The following is a 25,152-nucleotide window of genomic DNA, read 5'->3' on the forward strand; positions in this document are numbered from 1 at the left end:
ATACGAATGCGTTCTGCGTGTATTCTGTATCGATATGATGCTTGCGCCCAAATATACAAACAGATGTGCAACGTGTTCTCCAGGTGTATGTGGGGGGAGGGGGAAGAACAAAATATTAAATTAAAAATATCAGAATATAGTCAAGTCCTGCTTTTGTGTGGTTTGTTTGGTGTTTTTTTTTTTTTTTAAACAAAGAGTGTATTTATGCTTCATTTTAGACCTACTTTCCATGTAAATGTTAATGGAAGATGAGAGGTATATTGTGGATTTAAGTGAACAAAATGGATCTTCAGAATAATTTGAAGGTCATACATTCTTGAACTGCAAAACGTGTTCCAGTTAGTGTTCTATTTAAAAGCAGATTTTTGTTTTTTAACCTGAAAGCAGGCTGCTGAACATCAGCTGAATAGTTGAATATGCTGGGCTCACTGTTGGTGACTGTTCACTTCTGCACACTTCTTCAATGTGGCCCAGTCATCTTGGCTGGGGGGAGTACAGCTGTGGGGGAATAATAGGATTAATCAATATCTGTGCTTATTGTACGTATTAACAACTTGTAAATGCCAGTTTTCTTTGATACCTTATCATGATGGAATAAAACACACAATCACTTCTTCCTTTTGAGTTAGGTGTTTAATTTGTACTTTATATTTTGACGTTATCTGTTAAACTATAAATAAAGCTTGACTACAACAGTGACAGCCTTCAGGCTACCTTCTGATTGTAAATTCACAATTATTGTTTTTGCCTTGACTGTCATTTTTAGGCTGTGCAGTCTGGATGGTGTTGAAAACGAGAGCTTGTCATGGAGAAAATGTTGTCCAGCACTCAGAGGGGAAGATGAGACTGGTTTAATTTTGCCCCCCTGAAAACATTCAGACGCCAGGATTAAGGCACATGGAATAATTTAAAATAATAATAGACTTGCTTCCTTTGGCAAAACTTGGCTTTTTTGACTTGTTTAGGGTTCGTGTTTTCAGGTCTTGTCCTCAATCAGAAGTACTGGTAACTTTCTAAATGAACAGAGATGCTGTCAGTTGACTCTAAATAAAGAGTTGAATCTTTAGGGTAAACAGAAATAGTACAGTTGAGTGAGGGAGGAAGGTGCCATGGTTCCTGGAGGCCAGGTTTGCCTCTCACCTGTGGTGGTGGAGCAGTTACTAATTGCACTTATGTAATGCTGGGCACCTGTTTTCTCAAATATTTAAAGATCTTGCGGCTCCCCAAGGAATGAGGTGAGGGCTGCTGTGGGTTAGCAGCTGTCTGTAATGCCTAGGAAACATGCCGAGATCTCCTGAAAGCAGGATTCTTGGAGGTAAAATCTGCTCCCCCCCACCCCACCATGAATCTGAAATGGACAAATTCAGCTGATTTTTTTTAGGATCGCCTGAAAAGCTTATTTATTCCAAGGGGGAACTAGCTGGCAGGGGAAAACAAGAGGTGAGAAGGGTGTGCTCTGGTTTGTCTTCTCCTTGGCGTTTCCACCGTGGGAAGTGAAATTGCTGGATTTGTGTTAATGTATTTATTGCACATTTAAATACCTGTCAGAAGGCGCTGTGATCTATAGGCGCTATTTTTATCTTCGTTTACAAACCAGCAGGTGTTCGCAGGATGGCTGGACCTCGTTCTTTTGGAGGCATTTACAAGTAAACGTTTCCGCCCCTCGTAATTGTGGCCGGTCGGGCCGGCGTTAATTGCTGTGCGCCGTGGTGCTCGCGCCCAAGCGCTGCTGCCTGCCAGTCGGCCTGGTTTAAAATTGCCTCTCGAGGTGCACGCTGCGCACCGCTGATGCTTCGCCTCTGCCGGAGCCGCCCGGGGAACTCGCACCTGAACGCGTCTCGAGGGGGGCGCGGGTCCAGCTTTTCCATCTGGCGAGTTGTTTTATGGAGCTTCCTGGGAGACTTTGGGGAGCTGGGGAGAAGGGGGGGGTACGCGGCTGCCTTGAAGCCAGCGCACTTGGGGAGTCCTGGCTTGCGGGTGGGGAGAGATGCCTGTGCCCGACTGGTGGGCCTCGATTAAAACAAATACATAAATGAGAATGATGCTGTTAAGGTAAATGAGAAAACAGTATAGTTGCCCAGAAAACAGTCTTAGTCATCCATTATGGAAACTATTTTTAATGAAATAATGATAGGAAACGGATGTCAAAGGGCTAGCAAATGAAATGCCTGTTTTGAATGCTTAAAAAAATGAGGATGTCAAACACACATCTGATATCACAATTATATTTAAAAGCATAACGTGACAGAACGCGTTTTTAAATGTTGCTGTCTTTTATATATAAATGCAATCTAAATCTCCTAATTGTTTTTGGTTAATTGACTTTAATCTTGCTAAATTAGAGGCTTAGAAGTGCTGGGGATCGCGCGCGACCGCCCCTTGATGCGGCGCTGAGGCGAGCGGGCTGGAGCCGAGCGCCGCGCTCCGGGCAGGCGACCCGCGTGCCCTCGGAGGGGAAGAAGGTGCTAACGCGCGTTAGCTGCGGCACGCCGAAACGCCGGTAGGGCCGGGGCAGCGCGCAGCGGCGGGGAGCAGCGCCGGCTGCCCTGCCCGCGGGAGATCCCGGGAGCCCGGCTGGGCATGGCCCCTTCTCCTCTCGGCGCAGGCGTGATGGCCGTGGCCGCTTCCTAGCAGCGACGGCCTCGCTCTAACATCTGTGCGAGTCTACGAGGAGTTGAGATGAGGCTTTCGTTTTTGCTGTGACCCTGTTTATAGTTAGGCGCCAGTTGTCTTCATCTGGTACTTTGCACTGCTTTGGGGTTTTCTTTTGTTTTTCCCCTCAAACAAACAAGCCCCTCTCGATAGCAGAGCACAAATAAAACCTTCCTGAGAGGTGTTCCTTTAAACAGAATCTCTGAAATAAAGGATAATTATATGCTCGCTCAAAATTACAGTTCCCTGTTCATGGTTATTTTTCCTCCTCGCAAGGAAGTAGCTGCAGTTGGGCTGCGTGTCCGTGGCGAGCTGATGGAAGTGGCTTTTCTCTTCTCGTGGCCCTCGTGTTGATTTTCGCGTGGCCAATGCAACGTTTGCTTGCCCAGCGTTATGAAAAACGGAATGAGGGAAACTTCAAGTTCCTTTTTCTGTTGTTTTGTGTTGTTGGGGAGGAGGGGACTGAATTCCCCGATTCCTGAGAGACTGGAATGAGGGACCCCGGGGTACTTTGGACAGTGTCCCGTCTCCGTCTCTGGGACACGTGTGCTTTGCAGTCGTGTCAGGTGGGTGCCCGGTAATTGGATCCAACTTCTGCGTCCGGAGGGAACCTCCGCAGCAGCACGGGAGAAGTGGGGCAACTTAGTTTAACTGGGAACAAAGTTTTCTCCAGACTAAAAGCTGGCACGCGGGTAGTCTTAGCCTGCAAACAATTTTTACGTATACGAATGCGTTCTGCGTGTATCCTGTATCGATATGATACAGATATGATGCTTGCGCCCAAATATACAAACAGATGTGCAACGTGTTCTCCAGGTGCATGTGGGGGGGAGGGGGAAGAACAAAATATTAAATTAAAAAAAAAATCAGAATATAGGAGTTAATGAGTGTGGCCAGCAGAATTGGGTCACTGGCTGGGGAAGGCTGCCTTTTTTCTTTTGTTCCCCTTTCGTTCTGTCCATCCGTCCGGACCCTAGTTTACAGTCACCTTGCAATTCCCCAAAGCGGGAGAAAGCGTTTGCACACATCTTGGCACAACACCTCAACTTGATTTTCCCAGGAACGTACTTTTTCTTTTTCCATACAGCGTTTCCTCTGAAGCTAACAAATAGCCGAGAGAAGTTGCTTCTCCCTGCTGCTGTGATTTTTTTTTTTTTTGTGTACATTACACACGCAATATGTTCAGACATATGTTCCTGTGTATTTTTGTCCACCGAAGTCCTGTGGAACAGAGCACCGCTTCCCAGCCTCGCTCGAAGGGGCGCTGAGAGGGGTGCAGGGCGCCGCACGTCGGGTCGCTCCCGCCCTGGCGCCCCGTTAGCGTCGCGGTTCGTGTCGGCGCGTCGGCCCCGTGACCTGAGCAGGACAGGGGGCCGGACGCCGTCTGTGCGCTCTCCCGCCCGGCGTGGGTCGCTCTCCCGCCGGGTGCCGCGAGGGGGGAGAGGGGCTGCCTAAACCCGCGCGCCTGCCGAGGAAAGTCGGGTGGCTCCGCCGCCTCGCTGTTAGCAGCATTTAATAAACCCAACCCGCAAACAGATTGGATCAAGTGGTTAAAACCACAATATTTTGCTTTGCATAAACTTATTTTCCTGTTAGTGTTGGAGCTTCTGCTCCTGGGGGCAGGTAGGTTCTTCCTAAACTAAAGCATAAGTTACATGTCACCTTCCCTGCACTGGGCACCATTTGCATTCGGTTGGGATGGTCTCTGGAACTGCTCAGGAGTCAAAAAAACAGAAAAACCCGCAAGAACAACAACAAAAAAAGCCCAACAACAGCTTCACGACTTTCAGTCAAGTGGCCCCTAGGCATTTAAGGGGTTTTCTCCCTTTCTATGCCCAGCGTGAATGACTTGCAGAACAGAAACGCATGAAATAGCCACGTTGAACTGGCAAAGGCAGCTTCCCCAGATGAGATGAATACCCAAAAGGCTGAACCGGAAGGCAGCCGACATCGGCGTGCATTTCACTGTGCAGGCTGTAGGCAGTCGCAGTGAAGCAGCCTGCCGAAATACTCATCGTACCTGAAGCTCGCGAGCCCATGCGTACGCAGGCGGCCTGCAGCAAGGCTTTGTCCCTTGCTTGCGGAGAGAGTTTGACTAGATGGGTGTTTGGAGTCGGACACAGCCTAAAGATTTCGAAGAAAAATCGTGTTCTGGTCAGAATACAGTTGGTGTCCTCCAGTAGCCTGCTGTTCCATTAAATGCAAAGCATGCTGCTTCTGAAAAAAATGGCATTTTCAAAGAATACAAAGTGAGACCGCCAAAAAGCTCCAAACACCGAGGTTTACTTCAAGTGAAGTTCATAAAACATTTCTGAAAACCAAGGGCATAGATTCATTTTTGCAGAAGTTCTGACTCTTCATTTCTTGATTGGTACTTTTAATTATATTCTTTTTGAACCAATTACCATATTGAAATCTCTCTACATGTCAGTATATTAGAGTAACTTAGCATGAGCCTCTGCCATAAATATTCATTGCGTTATTTCAGAACTGTTGAGGAGCACCGACTGAATTTAGTGAAATTATATTGTTTAGAATCCTTTTCATAAATATTTTAAACTCTCATAGCATGTTATTAAAATCAGTTGGTATACAAGCGTTTTGGTTTTTCTTCGCTCGCTTTATCCAAAGCGGGAGACTGCTTGCCTCCATTAACGTGATGTTAGGGAAATTTGGCTTCGGGTTCAAAGGGGCGCTGCAGCCTGGCAGCTACAGCGAACGCGTTGTGCAGGTTTCAGAAAGCAGTGGAGAGACTTCAGCGTACTGAAGTTAGTAAACAATGGTAGAAGACGTTCCTTGTATTGCAGCACAGAGTAAATAGTGTTTTGGTTTGCTTTTGTTTTTTGGGTTTTTTTGGTCCTGTTTCAGTGTGGAAGGCTGGACACAAGCAGGAACCTGGCAGAGGAGCTGACCCTACAGGAGGAAACGGTTAAAGTCGCTGTGCACAAGTGCTGTCAAGTGTGTAAACAGCCCTTTGAAAGGTAACTTTAGGCTCAGCATCATTAACTCACTAATTTTAAGTGTTTCTTATAAGTGATGCCCAAGAAGGCGGAAGCTAGAAAGTACAGCGTTTAAACTGGTAGCACGACTTTAATGGGGGGAAGGCTCCAGTGCGCGTGCCGGCAGCCCGGCGCTGGGGTCCGGGCGGGCAGCACGGTCCGGTTCTCTGGCGACGACTTTGCAGCGCGCCGGCCACGTAAAAGGAGTTTGGGGTTCAGGTGTGGGGTTTGCACGTCGGCCCTCCTCTCTTTGGGCGTCGGGAAAAGCGGGTTGGGGATGACTTAGGCACGACGCCGAGAAGGCAGCCGCAGCCGGAGGGGAGCGGGGCGCTGTCCTGAGCGCAGATGAGGAGAATGGCAGTCCTGAAGTATTTATGTACAGAGTGAAGGTTAGACACCGAGATGGTTATTTAAACTGAGCAGAACCCCTTGCACAGCAAGTTAAGAATATGTGTAAATATTTGCAGTCTGGAACCTATTTCAGGGTTTTAAAATATTTAAAGTGCCTTCAGAAATACATCTTTTAAAAATACCGCGAGCAGCGAGGTGCCGTCCCTCGCCGGGGTGGGCGGGCGGGCGGGCGAGAGGTGACCTGCAGCCCCGCGTCCCTGCTCCGCTGGGCACGGTCGGCGAGCGCCCCGGGGTCCCGGCAGTACAACCTGCTGCTGCCTCCCCTCCCTCCCCTCCCCAGCGCTTCCCGGTTTCTCTGTGGAAGCTGCTGCTGTAGGACAGGCCGCCGAGGCGGCGGAAGGAGCGGGCTCCTGGCGTTGACTCGGCGCCCGCTGGCTCGCCCCGCGGGAGCCGTGGTTTCCGCTTGTCTCGTTAGCCGCTGGGGTGGAGGGAGCTACGTTACCCTAGCTGCCCGCGGTCTGCGTTCGCGCGTTTAGTGCGTTTTGTGTGCGTGCGTGTTTCCGTGTATGTGTATATATTGCAATACGGAGCAGCTGCAGGCGCGCGCGGGGCAGCCGCGGGCCGATGCTGCGGCGGCGCTGCTGCGGGCGGCTCTCGGCACCCGCGGTTTCGCAGCGGGGGTCTGAGCCGTTGCGCGCTCTGCGCGGACTAAGCTAAGGGTGAGGCTGCGCGCGAGAGCTGGCAGCGAGCGCCCGCTGCCAGTGTGAGCTGGGGCTGAGCCCGCCCAAGCGCCTGCCTAACGAGCGGCAGCCTTGCCAGGTCACGCGGTTGAATCGGATGGTTTTTAAATGTGTTTTTAAGCGAGGGTTAAAGGAAACGTTAAGCTTATGTTTCCTTGCTGCTGTCGCTGCGCTTTACCGTATTGCAGTCCTGATGGTAATGCTCTCCTTTCCTTTCCACAAACAAGATGACCTTGGCAGTTAACGACCTGCTGGCAGCCCGTTGCGGGGAAGGGGCATTAGTCACGTCTGTTCAGTAAATTCACGCTGCAGGAGGAGATGCTGGAGGCCGGCCGCCAGCGAGCGGAGGGGCGTGCGGGGACCCCTCCTCCGGCAGGGGCTGGCTCCGCTCCGCGGGATCCCCCCTTTGCAGGCTGCCCCTCAGCGCAGGAACGGTTAAAAGCTGCTGCGCCCCTTCTGCAGGCTAAAAAGCCATAAATAAGCAGTAGCGGGCCTTCCCGGCCCGCGTGGCGCTTGCTGGCCGGGGAAAGGTCCAGCCTGCTGGAGCTGCGAGGACTTGGCGCTGGGCTCTGCCTCTGCGCGTTGCGGCCGCAGCGCTGCGGTCGGAGGCTTAACGCATAAAGCTGCAGCTCAGAGCTTTTGAGGTGCAAGTTTTGTTGTCATTTTTGGAGGGGTAAAGGGGTTCATTAGTTGTGTGGGGTTTTTCTCTCTTTTTTTTTTTTAATCTCAGATAATCACGTGTAGGGGTCTTTATGTGTGAATTGGTGCAGCGGTAATCAATAAAGCGGTGCCTTGAAACAAAATTTCTGACTCTGAAGCCGATGATGCTCTTTTAAGTGGCTGGGTTGCCCTTTCCCCCCCCCCCATATGTTGGGTGTGGGGGGATGTATGGCTCAGGGAAGAAATCCTTAGGCAGGTCTGTGCAGCAACGCGTCCCGTTGCCTGCGCTGCTGGTGAGGAGAAGGGTGGTTGGGAGGCCGGGGCCGCGTGAGCGGTAGTTTTATTTATGTTGGTCTCCTTTCAGGCTGTCGCAGTAAATCTATTCGACTTGTCACTTTGTAAATCATTATATGGGGTGACGCCTCTTACCAGCCTCTAAGAATTCTGCAGTCGTTTTTAAGGACTTTCTCCCTCCCCTAGTTCTGCCAGGTGATTCCTATTTTTACTAGTCTCTCTCGTTATTTAGGTAACCTGGTAAACAATTAGGAGGAAATGGGCTCTGGAAGGCAACCCAGGCTTTCAGAAGCAGAGTCCCACAAAGGAGACTTTGGACTGCTCTAAGACTTTAAAAGTTAAATAATATTTTGAATGTTACAGTTCTAATGTTTTCCTATTGTCATGGGAGCCTTGGATCGCGTCCCAGGGTTGCGGTTAACTTCGCCTTCGCTCTCGGGCCTTATTTCTCGCCACTGAGGAGACGACGAACTTGAAGTGACTTCAGCTCTCTTTACTCCTGAAATCTTCCTTGAAAAGTGTTTTGAAAGGTGTATGGGTTTTTTTGTTTTTTTTTTTTGTTTGTTTTTTACAGTACAACGTAGTTGGCTTATTTTTAGCTAAGGGGTCGTGAAGACTGCTGTCCCTCCTATACTGACGGGTCTGGTCTTTAAGGAAAAGCTTACAGAGCGGTTCCCTGCGCCGCGCAGGGCAGCGGCGGGCGCTCTGCTCTCGCTCGGCCGTTTCGTGGGGAGGTTTTCGGGGGCCGCGGTGGTGGCGCGTGCCCGCCAGCCCGTGGAGGGGGGCCCCGCGGGGCCGGCGGTCCTGCGGGCGGGCGAGCGAGCCGTGGCCCCTGCCCCGCAGGCAGGATCGGGCCCGTTAAGGTAAAAGCTGTGCCTTGTTTCTGGACGTTGCGTTCGCTGAAAAGCGTGGTTTCCCAAGGTGAGGAGCAGGTAGGCGACGCGCGCGTCTTGCAGACCGTCAAAGACGGGCGCAGTGAGCTAGCGCGAGCTGCTGAGCCGGGTAAAACCTCGTCTGCCCGGCGCTTGGGAGCCTGCAGGAGTGCTGCTCTGTGCTCACCTAAAGAAGTGAAGCATCAAAAATCTCCAGACTGGTTTTGGAGGCGAGGGGGATCGCCCAGACTTACAAACAGATGCTTAACTGACAGCACAGCTCATTTGTTTTGTTTTTAGCTTTTCTTTGAACACAGATGAGTCCATTTTCATCTAAGTGCCTGCTGAAGGTACAGCCTGAGGAGCAGCGTTACAAGGGCACAAGGCTTTTTAGGAAATACAGTTAAATATTTAAGGACGTTTGTGGATTTAGTTAGCTCTTACAAAGCTGAATGAACTAGAGTAATAAAATTTACCGTATTGTTACATGCTGGTCAAGTCAGGGCCTTCGTTACTTAGCTCTTGTTTATTTATTTTAGGCCTTTATTTGGCCGAAGGTATAATTTATTTGACATCACGCGATCTGCATATGGTTGTCATGACGGTATTTGAACTCCTACTTTAAGGATGCCAGGTCTAAGGTTTCCATTGGTCTGTGAAGTCTCCAAAGGCTCATTTTCCGTTTATATATACTTCCTGTCCATTCCCAGGAGTCTAATTATTAGTATAATAATATGTAATAATGGCTTATCAGGCCAGATTATCCTAGTGCAACTTGCTTTTACCCTGAGCCAATGCAAGTTAAAAGCATTCATTGGTTTACGTTGGAAGCTCAGTATGTTTCGCTGCTGAACAAACCTCCTTTTCAGCTTCCAAAAGGGTAGAAATCCTTTTCTGTCTGATGATGGCAAGCATGTGCTAAATGCAAAATAAAGGTGGTTTTGTAGTTTCATTTTGGCCCAGGTAAAAATGTAATAAATGAAGCATGAGGTAGGGAAAGGGGGAGAACCTAATCAGATGCTAAAGAGGCTTCATGAATATTAAGTACTTTCCACTTAAGCAGTCTTTTTATTAATCTGAAGCAGTAATAGCAGTATGACTGCCTGCTTCCCCACCAGCTGTATAAGAGAGATAAAAGTCCTAGTTTAACATGATTTTTATCAGCTTGCTCATGCTAGTGTTTGACCTACAGAAGAAGTCGATTTGCATGTTGGAAAACAGCGTATTCTAACAAACGGAGCTGGCTGTATGCGCAAATACATAGTGTTAAGTGTCATTTTGGTTCTTGATCTAGGTGGTCAAAATGCTTGGGTTTTCTTGTTTCCCTCCCTTCCCCCCAGCCCAGCATTCAGCTTTAGTGCCAAGAGTCGTGCTCGGTAATTCAAGAATAAACCTGTAAATGCACGTTGAATATTTACTGGTAACTAATTATAGAAATTGTTTGTTCCCAAGTTAATGAATTCCCTCTTAGTTGCCTGCATTCAGCCTGTTCCTTGGCTTGCAAAATAATGTATTTTTAAGGTCTGTAGTGTAAGTGTAAGCCGTGCCAGTGAAGTAACAGCTGTATTGCAGCTATCCTCTAAATTGTCTGTGGACATTAAAATCCATATCCATTGCCACAAGTAAGATGCGCGGAAAGCTGTGCTTCCTTGAACCAGTCGTGTTTCCCGCTGGGTTGACTTGCTCTTTCGGATATCCCAAAAGGGAGTGCTAATAAGGGCTTTTGGCATTTGAAGCAGATATGAATATGGATACATGTTTAAGTGGATAAGTAGATAGTATTTAAAGGGGGAAAAAAAAAACCCACCCCCCCATGCAACGTGGGGCTCTGGGCTTGTCTGTAGCGTTTCCAGCCCCGGCAGCGGTGCATTCCCCCGGGCATACCGCCACTGCCCGCCAAGCGGCCGCACCGCTGGCCCACGCCGCGGTGAGCCGGCACCCGTCTCCTGCTCTGCGGTGCTGCCGACGGGGATCGGCGAGGGCGCGGGAGCAGGAGCCCGCTGTCCAGCCTTGGGCGCGCGTGAAAACCGGGACCCCTCTTGGAGGATAACCCAACGCGGGTAATTCTTCCCTCCAGATACGCTCACTTTTTTCTCAGGGAGCAGAGCCTGGGAGTAGGAGGCAGGCTAAGCCAACTTTGTAAATGTTCCTCAAAGACTAATACGTTGCGTGCCTCTTAAAATAATGGCCTTTCTTTTTTCCAAGAAAAGAAAAAAGAAAAATGGTGCAGCATTCCCTACCACTTACTCGTGTGAGGCCTGAGCTGCATTACACATCTGGAGGGAGCTTCCTACTCTCTCCGTGCATTTGCCAGTGATAAGCTCTTTTCCAGCGTATAGTGCTTGTAATTTGAGATCTTGCTATGGCCTTGGGGAGGAGTTTCTGTAAAAGCGGATACTGCGCTATCTTCTGTAGTGATTCTTTATAAAGCATTCATATTGATTTGTTTGAAAATCCATCTAGTCTGATAACTCAGATTCATTGCTTGCAAAACGCAAAATGACTAAATTGCTGTCGTCAAGTAAAAAAAAGAAAAAAAGTAAGTGGGAGCAGACTAGCTTTTTCTACTGCTATAGCAATTCTTGTTTGTTCCGTCTGATGTATTCCTTTTGTCACTGTGTTACAGATTTTGTCTGTTAAAATAAGGTTAAAATAAACCGCCATTAGTTATGAATACTTGAAAATATTTTGTTTATGACCTTTGGAAAAGTTGAAGTTAAGGGATTAAAACTAGAGAAGGAAAGCTGTATTTCTCCTTTGCTTTTTCAGGAGCTGTGGAATCTTAAAAGCACTTTTCTTAAAACTGCTTTCATTTGTTTTTTTTTTTTTTCAAAGTTAAGGAGTGACAGGAGTAGTTGTCTATTAGGTTTCATTGGCAGGCTCACTGAAAGAAAAAAAAGTGGAGCGGGGAGGAGAACTTTGGGGACTCTTGGGAATAGATACTGGATATTTCACAGAGGTTCTTTCTGAATTGATGTTTGAACATTTTACATAAAATGTTTGGTAATGAATGAAAAAAGCCCCTATAGACTTTATATGGTAAAGAGCATCATCTTAGCAATTGTGATAGTCAAATTACCCTGTTTGTTTGCTTTCTAAATGAAGAAAGTCTTCTAGGGTGAAAAGGATGGACTAAACTGGGTATTTGCTGCAAAGAAAAATGTGTACGCGTTCCTTTTGGTACCTGGAAACAATTTCAGGCTATACGGCAATTTAGCTTTAAAACTCCTCCCCCTCATCCCCCCGTAATTTTGCCTAGCATCCGTAGCAGGAATTTATAGGACTTGGAAAAACTGTTTCTCTTGGAGCAGAGGTCTGTTTGTAGCTTTCTTAGCCATATTAGTGAATATTAGTGGTGCCCTGTTTATCGCAGGAGAATGCATAAGCCATTTTAGTTATGGAGCAATAACTCATGGGTTACCCGGTGGTATCTGAGTGATTTTGAGCTCTCCTGGAGGGAGAATGGACTGGCATGAAGCTGCGGTAACTGTATTTCGCCTTAGCATTTTGTGCATCAGCTGTGTAGCATTTTTAGTTATTGCTAAAATTTGTGGTAGGAAGCTGCCTGAAATGAAATGTGAGGAACTCTGTGTAATAATAAAATCAATTGGACTGTTTCCCCAGTAATTCTAGAGACTGATGCATCATTAATGTTGGTAATACAGTGGCTGTCAGATCACAAACTTCTCAATAAATGTGCAGCTGGCAGGCTTTGATGGAAATTGGAGGCAAGCAGAGAATGAGATTTAGAGCTTTGATATATGGGGTGTCAGCCACGTGATGAAGTTTTTATCAATTTCTGTCACTTCTGTCTCTTATGCTCACTACATATGTGGTCTTCCTTGCAGTTTCTGTTGGTGGTTGAAATGATAACTGCACCTTTTTAATGTTTAGTAATAGAAACAGTGGTTAAAAGAAGAGCCAACTTCACATTTTCAATACATTGTTTTGTTGTATGGTCGCATCACATCAGAAATGTAGTACAGCAGTTGGTGGTTAATACAGTTAGCTGTTTATTATCCATACTAATACTTTCAATAAAAATTGGAAGCAGAGTTAGTCATCAAGGAACTTGCATGAAAACAACAGCAAGTCAGTTATTTAGTATCCTAATTAACAACCTGTATTGGGGAGACGTCAGGAGTGGCTCTGCCAATGCTTCTGAATCTGTTTTTTCATGTTTGTGTCTTAAACTGCTTGATAAGTCAGGATTTCTTCTGGTCTTTAGATTAACCCCTTTAAGACTTCCTGGTCCTAGTGTAATTACTTGAAAAATCAGGTGAGTATGTTGCAAATCCCTGCCTATGCTGGTTAGGTCAGAATTACATAAACAGCTTGAAATATCTGCAACACGAAGGAAAAATAAACAAACTAGCTTACTTAGAGTAAATATTGATAAGGAAGTTTGTACTCGAACACCATCCATTTATGTATCGTGAGGAGCACGAGCTGTCTTCATGGCCTGCACTGATTTACACTTCTGTTCACTCCTTGTGTGCGCTTGTCTGTCTTCGTACTCATAACACAGTGAGGTATTCAGAAACGCAGACAAAATCCTTGCCCGTTGCAGGGGTAAGTTTGTTACTTCTCATTGCATCAGCAGCAGCTTTGGGTGGCTCCAAGCCACGCTTGGCCTGCACAGTTTCCTGGTTGTATCTCTTGCAAGCAGTGTGAGACGGGGGTCCCCGTGGGTTTGCAGCCAGGTTAGCACTGGGGAGAGCGTGGTTAATGAACGGTGGTTCATTCATAACCACCACAGAACAGCGGTTAATGTTGGCTCTCGGCAAGATTAAGGGAAAATATTTTTCTTTGTTTAAATTCTGACAAAATTTTGCAACCAAGTGGAGAGTAAAATTAAAAATTGGAGGCGTCGTTCTTTTGAAAACTTTTCCATACGTTCTGAAGCTGATGTGAAAGTGCTCGTTCCTATACCATTTTTGGATGATCACTGTGGTAATAAAGGCTCCTGGAGACCTCTCACGTGAAGTAGATTGAGAGGTAAAACGCCTTTTTTAAAAAAACAAAAACAAAAAAAACCCCCAGAGCCCCACAAAACCAAAACCAATAAATTTCAAAAACTACAGAGATCTTGGAGAAATAAATGTCCCTCAAAAATGAAGAAAGTGGGCGTGCAGATGCTTTATACATAAATCTCTAAAGCATAATGACTTCTCCCTTGCCCTACCTCCAAACATCCTTCTAGGGAAGATGTAACTGGTACCCCTTGTGCCTGAAATCCCATGGAAATTATTACTAACATAATCCTGCCTAAAGTGTATTTAGGGGAGCTTAGTTAAAAGAAATGCCTTTTAAAAATGGATAGGCTGTTCTTCTGTGGGCAGATGTCGGACTTAAAAGGGGATTTGTTTCAATGCAGCCTAGCCTGTTCTCATGGCACTTGCTCATGCCTTCTCCACCTTGCTGGGTTTTAGCTGGGATGATTATTCTGAGCTGTGACCAACTGGCAAAAGGTGGGGCAAAAGTCCTGGCCTGGTTTGGGTCCCTCGGGATTGCTGGCACGCATGGGAAAGCAGGTGTTGGCTATGAGCACCCTGCCGGGAAGCACAGGCAACGGCCCTGCCGGGAGCATCTGGAAGTCATTGGTCCCGAGCACCTGCAGCGCAGGGCAGCCCTGAGCATCCCGCTACAGCAAAAATGAAGGCTTGTGGTCTGGGCTGGTGGGAAACGCATCCAAGAGATGTTGTCCCCTGTCTTATGAAAGCTGTAATATTTAACTATCAAAATAATTTGCTTTCTAGATTATGTTCCAAGTGCACAAGAATCAAAGCAAAAGTTCTTTGGGTTTCTCTCTCTCCCTCTTTTTATATATTTGTTTTGTTTTATTCCTCCTGCAGCTTAGCACATGAAGTAAAGCATAGAGGAAACAGTATCTCCCCGAAAGAGTCTAATTCAGGTTCTAGCTAGTTTATTCCGTGCATCTTTTACTCCTCTTGTAGTCCTAAAAATGTATCTGTTCACCTCTCATCTGTTCCCACTTTCCTTGGAGTCCTAGAATTGGCAGCTGTGTTTAGAAAGAAAACTATAATGTGGGTCAAAATTCATCCTGTGATGACATGCGCGTGGCTGATTTGCTATCTGTCTTTTTTAGACACCTTGGCTGGTTTAAATGTAGGTGCCTACCCTCAATCTACTCATTGATAATTATTTATCTCCTTAGTTCTGGGTAATTGAAGATACATCTGTTTATATCTATCTATGTGTAGATAGGTAGAGATAAATATGTAGTATTTCTGGCATCGCCTATGTGTTTGACTTCCCTAAAATGAATTGGTGCCAGAAGCTTTTTGGTACAGTAGGGTTTTCCATTATTCTTTGTCTCTCTTTTTCTCTCTAACTTTTCAATTTCTCTCTACGTTTTGTCCCTTACAGGAGGTTGGCACTTAAGGCTTTGCTTCCATGAATTTGATTAAAGGTCTATAAGTACATGTTATATGTTTTAATGTAATTAGAATTAACTAAATTGGTCTTGTTCCACAGTAACCCTTTAAAAAAGCTGCTATGAACTTGTATGCATGAGTTACCAGAATTAGAGTTTGAATTTTCTTGGTGTTTGAAGCCAAACTCACCTTCTATGGGTTAAATAATTGCATATGTGTATGCCGAGTAGACAGTATACTCATTTTAGCAGAAAGGCTCTGCATCTAGCATGTAGTCTCATAGGCAGATGAAATGATGAGGAATAGCTGGTGATGTCAAGTAGAATAGATGATAAAATTATTAAATTATGTAGCATTGTCTAATCTGCTCACACAGCTTTGCCTGTTACAAGTGACAAACTAATATGCCATCAAACTTGACAGCCCTCTTAGTTTATTGTAGAAACTCGACACAAACTGTCGTTCATGTGCTCTAGAAGTGATGTGTTTCGAATAACAGGAAATATGTTCCTCTGGCACCTTATAACACTGTACAGTCAGCTGTGAGTATTACATGAAAGAAAGCGTGGAGTCCAGTTCATAATAACAAATTCAGCTTGGACTGAATATACGCATGTGCCCTCCTGCTTTCCTTTCTTAGGAGTGCGTGGAGCCACGTTCTTTCAGAATTAAGGATTTGGCTAGAAGATGTTCAGAAAGTCACTGTATGTGCTATGTTCAAGAGAGACAAACTATATGAAGTTATGCCTTGGCGTGGCGTGATAGGTCTTCATCTCCACTGAAATTATCAGTCAAATCTCTGGCCTATAAATGCTCAGTACTTGGAGGGCAGGTTCTCATGGTGCTTAAGGCCAGGTCCTTCATGCCAGGGCAGAGCTGCAAGCGGGATTCCAGATTTCCACCCTCAGCTCTAAGGGCTGTATCCAGGTTTCTGAATATATGATATGAAGGTGGGGAGGAAGAGCATCTCTTTGAGGTGTGTCTAAGGAGGGGTGATGCAGAACGCACATTTCTCCTGTCTTGGCCCATGGGCCTTCATCCTGGTTAGCTCTATCTGTATTAATGTACCTCTGGCTTCTTTCCTGAAAGTCTTGCGCTTGGTGCCAAGCCTTGTAGTGGTTTTGTAATGGGCTGATGAACATATGGCTATTAAGCTGTTTTCTTTTGGGGGAAAAACTCTTCCCCAGAGGCGAAGTGGTTTGCTATTACACTGCCCCACAGCTACCCTGAGGGACTACCAGTCAACAGAGGACATCCTTACCTCTTGAAATGTATCTAAGTCAATTTGCCACTCAGACTGTAATAAATTTGGAGCTAATTTTCACATAGTAGATGATGATAGAATATGGGATTATACACAGAAATTTTGCATCTCATTGGTTTTATTGACATGGCAGGTCTACTCGTTGTGGCTTTCCTACGGGTGGAGAATGCACTCACCCTGGCTTGTTCCAGCAGAGCAGATGTTTCGTACGCTTCTGGGCTATGTGCACAATTCTGTAAACTGTAATTCAATATAAACTAGATATAGCGAAGAGGGTCTCTGTTCTACTTTTGGTAGTTCTGAAATGCAGTATCTAAGAAAAACTATCTGTTCCAGCAAACAGTTCTGTATTCATATGTATTTTTCACCCTTTCTATGACGAGAAGCCGCCCTATGCACAGTGCTCTGAAAGGACTAGAGGTTATCTCCCCAAATTTGCTTTCGAGAAGAAAACTTCTATCCCTTGAATAAACCTAGCTGTTTTACTTCTATCTGTTGGCTCTCTGGTGCGTTGTCACATGAAGATCTGATCTTTAAAGTTTCTTGCCTCTATACTATTCTCCTATTAAAATCTTGCCAAAAGTGCTGATCCCAGATTAGCAAGAACACGATACATCCGTGAAGTATCAAACATGATAAAAATTAGTTTAGCACATAGAATCAGGGCCATTAAGATTCCAAACTAATTAGAGACTGAATTAGCCTTGAATTACAACAGATTTTCATATCATCTTGAGATGGGAAGACAAAGAAGCAGTAGAAAGCAAAGAGACAGAGCTTTTAAAACTTAGAGTTCTCCGAGAAGGAAAACAGCTCGAGGAAGATGAAATTGTCTTTGTCTTGTTTGTTCAAAAATACATAATTTAATTATTGTCCTTGGAATTTAGCCTTCATTTTTCTTCAGGTGTTTTAGGAATGAGAAGAACTGCTAAATGATCATTCTTGACAAGAAGATGACAATGCTTAGGCATCTCAATTGTTTCATTGAGCTTTTTTTTTTTTGCTCTCCAGAAACTATACGCTCTCTCATATACTATATTTTAAGAAAAATGTATGTATGTATATAATGTATTTTAATAGGTTTATCTGAGGAGTGCATAAGGGTATTTGTTTCAAATGTTGGACAAATTCTAGTACTTATCAGAATAAATATATAAATACTAAATAAATAATATTAAACCGGTAAAGCTTACCTAAGTTCTCTTAACACTGTCTTGAATCGTTTAGCTGGATGTTTTTAGTTTGTTTCCTATGCAAGAGACGTCTTTATGGTGAGTGGGAAGAATTAAGCGTGTTTTGTTGCCCTTCAGCCATTTGCTTGGAGAGAAATCGTGGGTACCAGATTGGCTGTGTGGGAGTGTGTTTCTTTTCTGAAATGTTTTTACCTTAAATCGGTAGGGGCAATTGGTGAATGTTGGTGGGTAACATACAAAACAACAGGGCCGCGTGTTTTGCTTGCTCTACGAACCAAGTGCGTAGCAGGGCTTCGGTGTACTTGAGTATGTTCTCTGTGACCCTGAATTCAGCTGTTGTTGAATCAATTTTTAAGTACGTTTGAGCTCAAGTTCAGTCAAGCACATGTTCGTTTTTTCCTTATTCAGAAAAGTGCTTACATTGACCATATGCTTAAATATCATCAGCTGCTGAATTAAACTCCAAAATCCCTGAGGTGTCCTGTTGGCTTGTGTTTATGGTTACCTCCATACTTGCTTAAGGGAGGTTGGGATGGGAATGTCTTTGGTGGCATATGACTTTTAGGAGCAGAGTTGAAATTTGTAAGTGCATCATGCAGGCTCGTTTGGGGCTTAAGGGAAGTCAGGGACCTTGTTCTGCAGCTCTGCCTTCTGCATGCCGTGACTTAATTACTGGCAGAAATGTCAGATTGCCGTACAACTCAATATTGAAGTTTTTAATAGTACCATATAAAGCTATTCCTTCTTTCAAAAGATATCACTTAACTATAGGGTGGTTTTCCCAAATATGGGTGTGACTGTCCTTCAGAAAGATCCAAAGGTTTAAGTTGCAATCGAAAACATTTTCCGTATTTATGGCATTATTTTTAAACCTGTTGGTGCATTTTACACTGTAAATGCATTGTTTTCCTCTGGTGTGTGCTAGTTCTACCACTTAGTAAATTTTTTTTTTTTTTTAAATCTTGAAACAGTTTTGTTTTGGAGCTTATGTGTGAGAAGAGAAGGGAAACTAGAATATTAATTTTGTTAGCATAGCCAAATATAAGATTAAGGTGCAGAGAGCTAAGTGCAAAACAGCTGCTGACTATGACAAGGGATACTTGGTGACTGCCGTTTTACTTATGTTAAAGTTAGAAAATATGTTGATGAGTATCTTGAACAAGATTAATTTATATAGCTTGTTGTAACTTTCAAGAGGACTTCAGTTTTATATCTAATAAATATTGATGGTTTGCAACAGAGTTTGTTGTGCAAATAAATGCCATCTGACTGTTATTGTCAAGCTTGTTTTAACCTTCAGAGATAACTTTTTAGGAGAGAAACATACTGCTAAAACTATCTGGCAGAAAGTCAAGAGTAGGAGTCTGTTAGGCTTTCTAGGTCCACTTAGGAACGTTACTCATAGCAAGAGAGTTTGATTTTTAAAAATATATAGTTCATTAGCTGTTGTTCCACTCGAGCAACGCTTCAGGGCAGGCTTCATCCTGAAACGGCCCCTCGGTCTCGGGGACTCGCGCTGTGGCCGAAGACCCTTGCCCGTTCTGCGTGCAGCGCTTGCTGAAGTCATACGTAGCCCTTCCGCTTCGCGTTAAAGGCTCTAAGAAAAATCTTCAGAAAGATTGCGCCGGAAAGATCGCTTCAGATGCGCCGGCCAGGGTGCACCCAGGTTTCTGCTCCGAGGCTGGTACCCCTGAGGGGCGGCGTGGCGCGATGGGCGAGCGCGGCGCGGGCAGGGCAACGGGCCCTGGTTTCGGCGGCGGCTGCACCTCTGCACTGGGCGCCTCCCGGCTGAGATCTCGCCGGGGCAGGCGCCGGCCCTCGGCAGCGTGCCGGGTGAGGTGACTTGAGGCTTTGCAGAGTTACGATACGGCCGTCTGGCCAGAGGCCGTCCGGCGCTTTGCGAACAGCTGCCTGCGGCCGGTTGGGACGGTGCAGCCTTCTCGTGGGAGGTGCTCGCCGTTTCTTCAGCGAACGTGAGGATTTCAAGCCTGAAGTGTCTTAGAATAAACAGCCGAAATGCTGTTAACAATTAAGACTGATAAAAAGGCACGACCGAAAAATCCGCAGTTGTGTTTTGAGCATGAAATGGAAAGGGAGGGCCTAGGAATTATAAAGAAGAATACATTGATAAGAATTCCTTAAATCTTCTGTATTTTAACCGCCATAGCATTTGCAGTACCTGGTTAGGATGTTTTGACTACTACAGTTGCATACAGTAACAAAGCTGAAGTCCTTTGGAGAAACCCAAGGCAATTTCCAGTGGTGCTTGTGGATGAACTAATTACGCGAATGTATTTGGAGTAATGCCTCCTAGCTCTCTTTCTTCAGCAATCCTATAAACAAACTTTTCTTGCAGAAGACTTAATTGGTTGTAATTTATTGGGTAGATGGAGGCATTTGGGAAAAGGACAACGAAGCCCTGTTGGTTTGAAGTTGTATGTGGTTTTGGTTTATTTAGACCTTTTGGGAGGGTCCCCCAGAGTGCTGTCAAGTTGCATAATTTTCTGGAGTACTTTTTGGAAATTTAGTCAAGGAAACCCCAAATATGATTTAAAAAAAAAAAAAAAAGGCGGAGGGGGCACTGGATTAAGAAGGTCACTGCTCAGGGCCCAAAAATAGTTTGCTGGAGGAGTCGCCCCTGCCGAGGTGCCCATGCTTACCTCTGCCTGCACAGCTGGAGCCGGGAGAAGCAGAGGCAGCTTGTACGGCCTCAGCACTGGTAGCACTTGTGGGGCTGGAATGTGGCATAAAGGGAAAACGCTATTGACTTTCTTATTACTAGGGTGCCTCTAGTAATTTCCATGCAAGTTCCCGTTTCTCTGATTTCTGTGTATACGGAAAACTTATTGTTGGTCGTTCCTGTCCTAAATGAAAAGATTTTACAGACTGACATTGGTGTTACGAGGAAAAGACTTATTTTGATTTGTAAGGGCAACTGATGCATCCGAGCCCTAAGTACTGGAACGTGTATTCGTAATACCCCCCTACCTGTTACATCCCGTTAAAACCTTCCACCTGTGTGCTCTTCACTAGTGGTTTTTGGATCACCGGTTTAGTCTTTGGAGCCTGGATTTTGTGCAAGGCTCCAGCCACATCCAAAGTGAAGACAGAAACAATAATAGCAATCGAATGACTCGACTCCCATGGAAGGAACAGGGGTGAGGGTGCCAGCCAGACATAGTGTGACTGTCAGCATTTTTAATATCCTTCTAAGTAAGGTCAGCTAAGGTAGACACAAAAATGTTCTAGGTGAATTAGAGGCCGAGGGCCTGTGGGAGATTAAAAAAAAAAAATTAAATATAGATATCTATGGTATTTGCCTTGGCTTTATTAGCGTGTGTAGAAGCAGTTTTTCATGTCTCTTGATTAACTGTAGACTTCGTACATCACCGTACACCAAATTGGCAATGTCTTGTCACTTTTTGGAAGAAAAAAGTTGTCTGAATTTAATAGCTTCCAGTTTAACTTCCTATTCCTCCAAGTTATCCATAAGCGTACTTGTTTGAACCCTTTGAATAAAACTATGGCCACATTTGCCAGAAGCTTCTTGTGCCGTTCAGGCAAGTTCCTGCAAGTGCTTTTCTGGCAGAGTTGTGGTCGAAGTTCAGGTATTCGCACAGGAAGCCCAAAATGGAACTTCAGTGTGTGAACCCACACATAGGGGGTTTTGTTTTTGTTGTTTTTAAAAAAAAAAAAAAGAAAAGTAACCACAGTTTGGCGCTGCTCCAGTCATTACCTACTGCTCATCAGCTCTAATCTGTGCCTAACAGCTTGTTTCCTCTCGTCTCTTGAGGTTAAACTTGCATCGGCTGGGGAGCGCGTTAAGGTTTGAGATGCAAGCGTTCCCAGCGCCCAGCTGGCCGAGCGACTGGCACACGAAAGCTCGCAGGCGGCACCACGGCAGCGGCCACAATGGGCTTGTTTTGGCTTTTTTTCCCTCCTTTGCCAGTGAAGGAATTACTTTATTGAGTGCCTCAGGGAGATGAGGGCCACAGGGAGCGCGGCGCCCCGTTTCGGCCCCAGCCGAGGTCGGCCAGCAGCAGCCGCGCGCGGGGACGGGAGCACTGCCTTCCCCAAGCCGCCGGGAGAGCCGGGAGCGGGGCCGGCCCCCCGGGAGCCTTCGGCAGGGCTGGGGCTGAGCTCGTTGCGGAAGCGGCAGTGGATTGGGAAGCGTGTGCTCGTGCTGATTCAAATTGTTCAGGTCCCCAGAGGCTCGGCAGCGTGATACACCAGTGTGGAACATTCAAATTTTAATCATCTTTGCCTAGAGAAAAAACTGTAACTTGGTCTTTCTTAAAACACTGAGCTTATGTTCTGCCTAAACAAGTGTGAATACATACAGAAGGTGCCTTTAAATGAGAGATATAAAGTATACCTGTATATTAAACTTTTTTTTGGAAATACATAATGAATTACATTCATTTGTCTACAGATTTAGAAGGATTGTGGAAGAAATGCCTGTTTGCTGGGAATGGTTTCTGTGTGTTTTGGCCTATACAGACTAGGGCACAGAGCTGAGCACTGGGCTTACTGTACGAGGAGCAGCGATCATCACGGAGGATTCAACTTCTGCCTATATGTTTATCACAGTAACTTAAATTTATGTCTGAATTGTGCTCTTAAGCTTGATTAAAACCTAAAATCTTGATTTTGCTAGTGTCATGTTCTGCCAGATCTGAGGGTGAGTTTCTGTGGTGCTTCTCAGTTTTCTGCTGGTACTTTTACTTGTTTCAAACCTGCACAACCGTTCGTCATTGCCGATATCTAACTTCCACGCTGGCAGAATACGTTTTCCTGCAACTGTTTTCTAGGAGTCGCGAACGCTAGTACTTTCCCTCTGAATTTGGCCATTTGTACTACCTGGAGTTGTCATGCTTCCTGGCGTCCAAAATAGCTGTCCTCTGACAAAAACCGGGGAGTCTTTCTGCTCCGTGGAATCGCGGTGGGGTCCCGTTGGTGCCGCTCCTGCGCCTCGTCAGCACGGCTGCCCGCCGCCTGCCCTTTTGGACGGCAGGTTTGGTCGTTCTGGTATCACCGTGCCAAGAACTACTTAGTAATTGGAGCGGGGTTTGACGTGACCGTATAACAGATGGGGAAATAGATTTGTGTCCTCTGGGCTTCCTAAAGACACGTGAGATGGGCCTCAGAAGACTGGTAAAACACAAATGTTGGGCCTTGCTGGACCTCCACCCTGCTTGTTTTTTTATGCGACACCAGAGGAAATCTAACTGCTTGAGGCATGAGTTTTAATAGAGCAACAGAGGCATTTAGAAACCCAAACCCAACCTCTTCTGTTCTGGTGGGTTTTCAGTGATCCAGAAAGATGCTTTGCCTGTTCTTGTGAAGGTTTTGGCACACTACTCTGTCACAGCAATGTAATTCATGTCTCTTAAGAACCCCTCAACTCAGCCTCAAAAATAAAAATAATAGGAAAGAGTAAAATTCCTGACATTCTTAATGTAAAAGTTGTGTGTGTGGATGGGCCTGTGTTTTGCCTTAAAATACATGACTCCTATTTTAATCCCTGTCCCCCATGCTCATGCTGAAGTGTTTTCATGCTACTGCAAATAGATATTAGACAAAAATTACTTTTTTTCCCTCCTCCTTCTCAGAATTCCATTTAAAAGGTGGCTCTGTATTTTGGCGTTTGGAAGAGGCATATGTTTTAAATCCTAAGTAAAATTGATTTTCTGGAATTGCAGTGCTGTGTCTGTATTGGACTATGAGGCTTCAGAGTCCCGTCTGCTGCAACAGGAAGGATTCAAATCCCGTCTGATTTTTTTCTTACAAGGTTTTAGCTTGTTGCTTAGTATTGATTGCTGAAGGAACTGGCCACTTGAGTAGGCGCCGAATCAAATAATCCCCTTGGTTCTTGCTTTGCAAATCGGTTGTCGTGGCCCAGGCTGCTCAGGCGCTTCGCCTGCGTGCCACGGAGCGATGGCAAGTTCTCTCGCAGACTCGCCTTTTTGCTTAAAGCACTATTGACAAGTGATACCTGTGCATAAATTTTAGGGTGACCGTTTGTAGCTGGGTCTCATAGCAATGACTACAAAAGGTCAGATGTGGGGTTTTTCTGATAGGCCTGAAGGATTTAGACACAGTGAGATCTGGGCTTCTAAATCACGTGGATACTTTTGAAAACCTTTCCCATATCTCTCTGTCTTTAAAAACTCTCTGCCGCTGCCTCAGCTCTTGTGACGCGCGTGAACGCAGCTCCCGTAGCTAACGCGGCTTTAGCATCACGTTCGACGCTGGCCTTGGAGGCTGGTGACGAGGCTGGGGAGGGTGCCTGCCTGGGGGCATGCGAGGTGGGGAGCCTGGCCGGGGAGTTTGCCTGCAAGCTTTGGAGAAACGCCGTGGTTTTGCACAGAGAGGAGGTGCAGGGTCAGCCGCTTGGGGTGTGTTTTGCAAGTTGGCTGGTTCAAAGCCTGGTGAAGTCGAGCGATCCCTGCTGGGGGGGGCAGGGGGGATCCGCAGAATCGGAGCCTCTGTCTAGGAGGCGGATGGTTGTCTAAAAGCCTGTTACGCCCTGCTGGGTCTGGACCTCTTCTTTCGGTCAACTGCTTCTGTCCTTGATCCTGAGCTTCCCCTTTTTACTACTGTGTTTTTGACAGTATTCGCAGCAAACCTCAGCTGAACTCTTCTTACTGGTATCCCAGTCTGTGCTTCACAGTAGCTGTAACTGATATGAAACTACTTGTCTATTTATTTGATAATTCAAACAATCAGTTACTAAATAATTTCTTTACCTCAATTTATTCCTATCCTGAGAATTTAAAATTCTTTGAATAGAGAAGGAAGTAATTTACAAGGGAGAGGAGCTGCGCAAGAGCCCCTAAACTTGGGGAAAAAAAAGTTGTATACTGTAAGTCATGACTTGCATCATATTGTAGCAGGCATCTGCAGATTGCAATCCTCCTCTTGTGTTAGGAGGAGCAGGGTTTGTGAATACTGTGAGTTTTGTATAAGAGATGATCCTTGTAAAGGGTCCTTTGGAGGCGGCAGAAGAAGTTGCCATCTGCTTTGATTTCTCATTAATTCTTGATGTTGAGTTTCTTGAAACCAGAAGTTAGTGCTTGGATGAATTTGCAGAGCAAAAGTATTGCTCAAGTGCTACTTGTGACTATTTTGGCTTCAGGACAAGCAAATGTGTTAGATGTGGGGAAAACAGAAAAAAGATACATACTCTGATTATGACTCACTGATTTCTCCTCCTCTGGGAGACTGGTATTCAAGGTCTCAGCCGCTGACCGCTGATTAGCAGAGGCCTATTAATGCCACAGGAAAGAAACATTAGAACTGGAGAATGGGACAAGAGAGATTTCTTAACTTCTTTTAAGGTTCAAAGAAAATATCGGAAGTGACTAGAAAGGCAGGTTGTTATTAGAAAAGAATATGAAGTACCAGTATAATAAATACCTGAAAACCTCTATGTAGTACAGGAAAAAATAACGATGATCCTAGCACAGCCTTTGAACGCGGTACAAGATTTAACAAGTAGGTGAACGCCTTCCAGTTTTGAGATCTCTGAACTTTTAAGGTTGCCAGACCCCTGGGATGATTAGCACATCTTCTGGAAACGATGGAAATTACACCTTCCTAAAGTATCGCAAAAGGGGCGAGCGAGTAGCCAATGCTAATGCTGTATTTCTCTCTTCACTCCCGCCACGCCATGGGTTCACGGGGAAGCACTGGCAGAGCTCCTGAGGCAGAACTGGTCTTTTGCTGA

General features: G+C 45.6%; 1 protein-coding gene across 12 annotated transcripts in view; it reads left to right on the forward strand.

Moving 5' to 3' along the window:
* The window catches only part of ZMIZ1 (zinc finger MIZ-type containing 1), a 358,594-nt gene that overhangs the window by 12,075 nt on the left and 321,367 nt on the right, over window positions 1-25,152 (forward strand). Inside the window, exon 1 of one of the 12 annotated variants that reach the window (XM_068950534.1) lies at window positions 5,576-5,633. The exons of the other annotated variants lie outside the window; for them this stretch is intronic. The gene's annotated coding sequence lies outside the window, so the exon portion shown is untranslated. Of the gene's footprint in view, window positions 1-5,575; window positions 5,634-25,152 lie in introns of those variants that run through there. 12 annotated transcript variants of the gene reach the window in all.

Source organism: Struthio camelus, chromosome 7, assembly GCF_040807025.1.
Source record: "Struthio camelus isolate bStrCam1 chromosome 7, bStrCam1.hap1, whole genome shotgun sequence".
Lineage (NCBI taxonomy): Eukaryota > Metazoa > Chordata > Aves > Struthioniformes > Struthionidae > Struthio > Struthio camelus.